The 9,286-nt window shown below is 32.9% G+C and overlaps 1 long non-coding RNA gene across 1 annotated transcript; it reads right to left on the bottom strand.

Annotated features, from left to right (window-relative positions):
- Positions 1–5,071: 5,071 nt before the first annotated feature.
- LOC149785131 (uncharacterized) lies at positions 5,072–7,895 on the bottom strand. The gene is made up of 3 exons (XR_016413486.1): positions 7,683–7,895; positions 6,818–6,884; positions 5,072–5,644 (listed from the first exon to the last, which is right to left on the bottom strand). It is a non-coding gene; the product is annotated as an uncharacterized LOC149785131 (long non-coding RNA).
- Between the last annotated feature and the right edge of the window lie 1,391 nt (positions 7,896–9,286).

The following is a 9,286-nucleotide window of genomic DNA, read 5'->3' as shown; positions in this document are numbered from 1 at the left end:
GTCATGCCTTAAAAGACAGCAGTCTCTTGATGAAAAACAGATATATCCTCCACCAGTATTCTACACTGGAAAATGCAATTATAAATGTGCCTAAAGAAGGCTTACATTAGTGCACTAGGCTAATATGTGGATTATTCTTTAAAATCTGCAGCGATATATTCAAAAATAATCTGTAAGTCCTAATAAAATGAATGCATTTCATCTGTTCAAAATCCATGCACACTGTTCCAGAACACTATGACTATTGCAAGTCAACTGTGCTAAGCCTTATTAGTACATACAGACTATGGAGTTGTACTTGGTCACTGTCATGTGCTCTCTGTAAAAATGTGCATACTGAGATAAAAATGTAATCTTGAGGAATTAATCTGTGCAAATGTATTCATGATATCTGATTTCAGAAGTTTGTGTGTATTTCTAGCTATGAAGCTTAACTTTATCTTTTTTTTCCACAGATATACGAGTTTTGACCTTAAAAGTGAAACAGTTCTAACTTAAACACAAATTTCAGAGTATTTAGTGAGTACCGGTACTACATTTCAACTTGATGTACTGTATCAAAAGTCTGTAATCAATTAATTAACTTTAATTGACTTCATCAAAACTAATATAACGTGAACCTGTGCAGGTCAATGTAAGTATTAATATCATGTGACTACAAAAGCTGAGAGACACCTTTCCCTTTCCTCAACTGTTAACCATTATTTGCTTCTCCAATGCTATCTCCCATCCATGTCTATGCTGCAATTGATGTTTATACATCCTGTCATTCATGAATTATCAAAGGAGATGTGTATAAGGCATCCTCACCTGTAATACAGTGTACCTGTTGACTCCCTTTTGAAGTGCTATAGTGCATTAACAATAGTTGAACTAATTTTTTTAATACTATTTCGATCAAATAAGATTGTTTTTTCAGCTAGAGAGAATTTTAACATGTAAAATTGCCATTTAATGTAGTAGCAAGCATAAGCTGTTTCTAGTAAAGTATGGCAAATATTAGTAAATTACATACTTCTGATCTCATTTTCTCGCTGCTGCATTCTAATTGATCCTTGCAAATGCTAATTTGTTCTCATAACCATTTTACTTGCAACTGGGCACTTGGTACACACACAACATACATTGTTTCTTGTTGGGATAAATTATCATGTGAGATGAGACATTTTACTTTTGTTTGGTTGGTCATGAAAATTCAAAATAACTGTGACTATAAATAACTTAATACTGACAAAAAATAGTTTCCTTTCCTGTTATTTTTTAAATAGTCACAGGAAAATCCTCTTTACATCATTGTATTGTACACATTCCTTTTGTTTAATTGTTTTTAAATTCTTCAAGAAAAATAATGTTGATATATACAAATATTTCAATTCTCAGAATCAAATGGATGCCTTTATTCTGCTTGAAATAAAAGGTTGTACCTTCTGGCCAAACAATGGTTCCATTTGGCAGACAACCTGGAACTGGTAGAACAGCATCTTCTAATAGGTTGAAAAATACTGGACACTGACTGTGATCATTGGCCATGCATATTCCTGCCCCAAATGTAGCAAGCATCTGCAAATCTTTCTTCACTATTTGACATCTTTGAAAAAACACAGAAAAACTGATCAGCATTACAATCAGCACCTACATAAAATATAAAACAAATTATAGTTCTTAATTTACCTGTAATGAAACTGTCAATTTTTCTTCAAACATTGAAGGTAGTTACGTTCAAAACCTGCACTTTGATATAGTTATCAGGGTTCAAAATATACAGTAGGAACAATAAATATGTATGAAAAAACTGGTCAAATATTTGTGCTACACATCATTTTAAAAAGAAAGCACTCCCAATGAAACAAATGTCTGAATTTGACTCATAAAAACCTTTCAAACACCTTGCTCCTAAGGCAATTAGAGATCAAAATTACAAACTTCTATATGCCCTAAACATTTGATCAATATTTTCAGTATATTCATGAAATTTTCTAGCAAGCACCTTCACAATTGGAATAAAAAGAGCATTTGGTTTCTTTCAAAAACGGCAGCACAGCTGAAAAGATATGGAACTGTTTTTTTTTAATTTTTGGCCTCTGGAACCAACCGTTATGCTTGGGATTACTAGCAGTAGTCTCTTATTTATCCTTTACATTTCAATGGCTGCACTAACACTCATTGTGTCTGTATCAGATACTGAAGCAATGTCCCCATTATTATTAATTTCTGTTAATTAATTTTCTACATTCCATTAATGCATAATAATAGCATTTATATTTATATTGGTCAATATCATCTCCAGTAATTTAAGTATTCTGCATGACAGAGTCCATTGTTTTTGAATACCCCAATGATCTGCTTGCCCAGAAGTATCTCAAAATGTGATGTAATATTGAACATTGAGAACCCAACCACATGGTCTAATTGTTACAATCAAGCCTCCTGATGAATTTGAGGACTTTCCTAACAGATGACACATAGAGCACAAGCTTGAAAATAAGCTAATAAGATTGTTGTCGCTGTGTACATTTTATAATGTGCTGTAGATGTCAGCATGCACTTCTCATAATTTTACTGTGCTAAAAGCACAGCCTGGAGAAAACTGCAGATAAAAACTATCTGACACTTGATTCAGTATTTTGATATTTGATTTTTAAAAAAAGTAGCAGAAATGTGCTACCTACTTCACATATAATTCTAACCATTAGTTATCCTCTGATCAATACCTGTCTTCAATACTTATACACTTTATAAGCAACCAAGGTGGAATGTTGTTATTAGTGATAAAGATTCATCAATAATATCTATAATGTCCAATATTAAACAAGAAATAGACATAACAGAGACATGCAGCTTAAATCAAAGGACATATTTCCATGACTTCATAACCCCAAACCAGGTGTATGATCCAGGGGCAAACAAATATGTGCTACTATTATTATACATTCCCAATAGTGTATAAAATGAATGCAAAAATAACTGTAATAGGGACAAGTATTAAACTTCTTGACTCAATGGCCCCAATCAAAGACATTGCAAAAGCAGGAGTGGTACAAAGTGACACATAAAGAAGTGATGTTATATTCAAACTATACATTCAACTGGATAAAAATTTATTACAATAACAAAAAGAAAATCAAAAACATTGAAATTTTTAAAAAATGTCTCCCACTTCTTGAACACATAAACCTAAAAAGAAACCTGGAGCATCAATGGTATAGGGAGAAATAGATGTTTGGCATCATATAGTATCATTACTATAATGTGACCTCAGGAGATATTTCAATATCAGATATAAATTAATCCAAAGAGTCCTACTTCTTGACCATATGGCCACATCTAGGGACATAAACCATGGGACAATGGATCATGTCATATTCCAAATGTGTAATAGATATACAGTTGTTGCGGTTGTTATGGGCTTAACACCACTTTTCAGCAAATCAGAAGTAAGTAGCCAAGAAAACCATGGGAAGAACCACTGACCCATGGGAAACTGCTGGCAAGCTTTCTCAATACCCACAATGGCTGAGCCCTTGACTCAAACCCACATGGACAGAGGTGAGATGTCAGTGATTTTATAAAGCTTGTAATAAACCTTAAATGCATGAAAAGCATATTACAATGTAAGAGATGGAATAAAGTCTTTCAACAAATTGCGTTTTACAGGTTGGCTTTTGGGCTCCACCTAGGACAAAATTCATGAGTAGAAGTAGCTCAATCCATATGGCCAGTGTGTGATTATATTATTTTCCGAACACAAAGTGAATTGTTTATGGAAATATAAATAAAAACAATTTTAACGGAAAAGTTTTACCATTATAAATTTTGAAACCATTATGACACCCAGAGTAGGAGTGGTGTTAAAAGCTGTGTATTCATGTGATGACATATTCAAAAATTATTAAGTAAATCGGAGAAGTGGTATCTGAAATGCGTATGACAAACTTCAAACAAGAACTTAACCAAAATGTTATTCTGAAAGCATTATTCAGCCTATCACCCTGCCCTGAGGTAGAATGCTGGGACAGGAACTGTACACAGAGATGTGGTGTTATGTGATGATTTTATATTTCAAATTTTAAGTGAATTTGTCAAGAGATTATTGAAATATAAGTAAAGAAATGCATTTTATCCACAACTTTAACCAATATGTTTAATTTATGACCCATGGCCCCACCCATGAGTAGGAGTGTTACTGAGAAATGGGGAGTCTGTGATAATGTTATATTTAAAATGCAAAATGAAGAAGGTAAGGGCTTCAAATGTTGGAAAACATTTTAAGCAAACTGTATCCACAATACAGTTCTTGACCCCCTGATCTCACTCTGTACCAGGATCCCAAGGCAGAAATGATACTGACAAAATGGGTGTCATTTGATGATGGTATATTCTCAATATCAAATTAACTGGTCAAGATATTGTAGAATTACATCTTATGAACAAGAAATATGTCTATAACCACCAATTTACCCATATCATGCAATTAAAAGGCAAAGTTTTTAATTCATACTGGGACCATACCTACATAACAAACACGAAAAAATCATTTAAAATCAAATGCAACCTCATCATGGAGTTATTGAAATAAAACTTCATATCAAATCTTGTTTCAACATATGACATCCTTTAATAGTGATTGAGTGCTTATTAAGGGGGAAAAGAACTAATTTAAATGGGTCATAACTCCTTACAGTTTTGCTGGAAAAAAGCAAAAACTTAACATGATCAAGTTCTTCATGTAAAGCCAGATGTTAAATTCTACTTTATTCTATGAAATTTGTCAAAGTAATTAAAAGCAAAACAAAATGAAAAGATCAGGTTTTAATTCAAACAGAGGTCGAAACTCCATAAAAGATACCAGTAAATGGTGAAAAAATAAACTTTACTCTGTTACATGTTTACCCTCTAATAAACAGTAACAAAGAAAGAGTGAAAACAAAAAGCTTTGAAAAATTTTACAAATAATTTATTTCCCTGGAAAAACAATGTAATAATGAAAAAAAATAAGAACTTATGGTTTTAAGAATTAAATACAAAGATAATCCAAGAATAATCCACAAATTAAATTTTAGAAGTCCTAGTAATGAAATGTTCTAATGAATTCAAGTTTGAGTCCCAACAACAAATCCAAAATGGAAGGCAATGACATATACTGTAGCCTTTATATTACGGATGTGTCTACAGTTCTTTGTTGATCCACAAACAATATTCCATTATTTGAATTTACAAATAAAATTTAAATAAATGTATTTGTCCAAGAATTCTGTATGAGGACTTACATATTCCCAGAGAAACAAATTAATCTTTTAGAATCCAAATAGAGAAAAAGCAAAACGCTTTATGTCCCAGTGTTTAGAAGCCTGACTGACTAATTTCTCTATAGACAAAGGTTATAAAGCAACCTTAGATGCAAAACAGATTCCCGGATGAGGGTCAATCCTCCAGAATTTCGAGAACAGCATAGAAGTATTTACGTCTAAAGTCGCGAAGTCCCAGTCAGCCTCAATTACACTATTATCATTCACACATTAAGAATGAATTAAAAATATGAAGTTGTTTACTTGACTCTCAATCAAGTTCAGGAACTAGGTCAGCAAAAAGATACAAAGTTCTATTTTTAGGTGTTTTCAACTAAACAGCCAGGTCACACTAATTTCTGGAAAATATCAAATTCCTAGTAAACAAAATTACATTACTTTGACAAGTAATGATTTTTTTTTTTAAATTTAAAACTTACAAACAGACAATTAAATTAAATCAAATATAAATTAAATCAAATATACATAACAACTCTTTCTGTAAAAACACAAAACAAACTCTTTCTGTAAAAACTCATACCAAATTTGATTTCATTCCATGTAGTCCTTCAAATGTGTCTGAGTGGGAAAAAAACCTAATGCATAGTTATAAATTAAATTGGATCCAAATAGCCATTTAATATTTCCAGAAAAAAGGTAAGCAATCTAGTAATTTATCATGTAAAGCCCCAAACTAAATTTCATTTTGATCCATTTAGACCTTCAAAAGTTACTGAGACAAAATGAAATGTATGACAGATGTGACAGACAGAACAGAATGTGAGAAAGAGAAAATACAGACATTAGTATCACTACATGATCCTTTCATGGATATGGTAGGAGCAAATTCATTTTAACCAAAAATATGTCCCTATTTAATTCCTGACCCCATCTCCTCACAAAGGGAAAGAACTAGGAGTAAGAGTTGTTCTGAATGAATGGGACTACGTGATAACATTATATCCAAAAAGGAAATAAATCCTGGAAAGTATATTTAAGCTACATGTACCTAAATACACTTTTGACCAAAATGTTTCCTCATTATAACTGTTGACCCAATGGCCTGACAAGGAGTAGAAGGGGTATTAATTATAACTGAGTCTGTGATGATATTAGATTCCAAGTATAAAACAAGCAGTGAAAGGAGTTACTAAGCCACAGGTGCTATGAGAAGAAAACAAACCCTACTTTAACCAAAGCTGTCCACAAGCACATATAAAACCCAACATTTGATTCAGGAGGATAAAGATCGTACCAAGACATTTTCTCATGAAAGCTATTAAATGCTTGTAGCAGGTTTATGATACTGGTGCTCAGAATCTGAATTAAAAATGTTTGCATAAAATGAACCATTTTCACACTTTCGGATGACTTTCAAGGATCATTATATACTGAAGGATCAAGTATCATTTAAAACAAAAACCAGTATATACTTCTGAATTACCTAATCAACATTAAAATGCAAGAAAAGATAATTTCTAACTTACAATCAACCATTATATTTGTAGCTATTTTGACAATACAACAATTACCTTACAACAAGCTCCTGTTCCCCAACAAGATTGAACTTTACACCAGTTGGCCATTCAAAGTCCAGCCCTGAAAAAAATGCAATTAAAGTGAAAGTTTTATATTCATAACAACACTTAATGACATTTTTTTTTTAACCATAAAACTTGGGCATAGATTAATGTCATAAAATTAAACACTGTAATAAAAAGACCCACCAAATTTGGAGCATAATCAAGGCATTTTCTCTCTCCCATAAAATTTTCATATAATAGTATTATTTTCAAAAACAAAGCACTGAAAGTAGAATTACATGCAAGGATAATCCATCATCATTCTTGTTTCTGGATGCTAATGATAACATTATTAAAAGCTTTACCAAGGTAACAAATTCTATAAATGTTAACTCCCTGTCCATTTTTTTAAAGACATTTTGTTCAAGATGAGAAGCACTAAATACATGATATAACTTTCAAAAATGTCAACATGTTGAAAAGCTACAACAATATCAGTGAAGGCCTGGGTCTGCATGTTGTGCACACAACATCTTCAAATGAGAAACTTGACCCAGAACCTTAGCAAAATGTATAGGCTGCCAATGGCAGAAACATGACCCATTTTCTCACTTCCGACTAAGTTTCACTCAAACTAGGTGAGAAAAATAAATTTTCCCAATGATTTTCCTCAATAAAAAGACCACACTTGTAAAAACTTATCAGTTAAATTTCATCATTTCTATTAGCAGATCTCAACAGTTTCTCAAGCAATGCAAGTAAGACAATGTAAAACTTCAATCTGAGGAGAAACTTCATGAAACAGCAAAAATGGCTTCTTCTGATTCTTAGGGCAATTTTCAGATGTAGAACAAGGAAGACATTGGGTACTCACCATTGTCGAGTGCTGTCAGGTCAATCGTATGTTTCCAGTTCTCAAAGCCCATGTTGAGAGTGTGCTGACATGGATCAAATCGTATGTATCCCCGAAATGTATGAGCAAATATCTCAAACAGTTCTACCGTGACACAACACTGAACACCAAGGCAAAGGTCATCAAATGAGCAATACACAAGTCCTGTGTTAGGCATAGTTAATGATAGCTGGGGACAACCTAAAACAAATGTGGAAATAATTAAAGAAAATAAAAAGCTCTTCTGTATGAAAGATATTACTATTAACCCTTTACCTCATATGGCTTTTTAGCCCTCCGATACACATGTAGCTAAGTTACCCAGTGCAGTGCGCTATAAATAGAACACCTGTTACATATTCGACTCCATACACATAGGCCTGCCTGTTAACTGTTAAGCAGTGTAGTGTATGTTACGTTTAACAGAAATTTTAACCATTTTACATATTTGGTATCTATTATGTATGGAAAAATTTAAGAGTAAAATCTGATCGTTATAGCTTTGTAAGTATTTTTTATGGAAGAATTTTTTTATGTGCCTTAAAATCTTGAGAGAACCTGTTCACCGTTAAGTCAGTGAAGCCGCATGACCAACCGTAGATGCCATTTAACATACTCGAAATTTACAAGTTTTTTGTCTGCGTCTACATCACTAAGTCATCTGAATTTGATAATTTATAAAAACTAATTGCTACCTACATCAATATCAGAGCCTTTACCTAAATTATTGAAGCTTTCATAGCTGTGATTCTAATCATGAAAAGTACTGAATGAAATCCGTGACCTCCGTTCTGGAGAGTGGAGAATATGACCCAGTTACTTTAAATAGCAGATTTTGACCAGAGCATAAACAACGATCACGTGATCCGACATAAGTCATTCACAGCAATGAATGAGGTATCCAATTATGGATTTTCTCCGAAGGTGGCGCTACAAAAACCTGCTGAAAATGGCCACTGTTTACCGCAGGCGTCAAAATGCGCTTCCATGCAAATGGAGTAGAGGCGTTCAAAGGCACTTGCATGAGTTAAAGGGTTAACTGAGCAGTAACAAAAGAGCTTTTAATCATTCCAAAAATTAAGATGTACATCAGCATAATAAGACAGCCTCGGGTATTGTTCATATGCTACATAAAAAATATAAGTAGAGAACATAAATATATCATATTAAAATTCTTTTCTGGTTCATAGTATACTTTAAATTTAGTGAATCATATACATATACTAAGACAATCATGTGCACAGAAATATGTGAAAAACATCCATCCAATTTATATGACGAAAAAAATCTTGTTAATATGAACCTTCACATCTAGTTTGACTAAAACCAAACAATGTGAATGTGTTTGCACATTCACATGCCATAAGGATGTGCCAAGTTAAGAGCTCAAAAAATACTTTTGCCCCTCTAAATCTAAATCAGGCCCTTCCCATATTCTCAGTGAGATGCCCTTTGGACTTGTCACCAGAAATGTGTTATCTAATTTAGTTATCTAAACCTTAACTAAACCTTATGCCTACCATGAAGTTCTTGAGAGACACTGGTAACTTATTAATACTCATCCCCCTGTTGGGGTTCCATTTGTA

The sequence above is a fragment of the Sinohyriopsis cumingii genome, chromosome 13, assembly GCF_028554795.1.
Source record: "Sinohyriopsis cumingii isolate HCF-2022 chromosome 13, ASM2855479v2, whole genome shotgun sequence".
NCBI classification, from domain to species: Eukaryota; Metazoa; Mollusca; class Bivalvia; order Unionida; family Unionidae; genus Sinohyriopsis; species Sinohyriopsis cumingii.
Note: the sequence above shows the minus strand (reverse complement) of the source record. Positions and strands in the feature narration are given on the sequence as shown.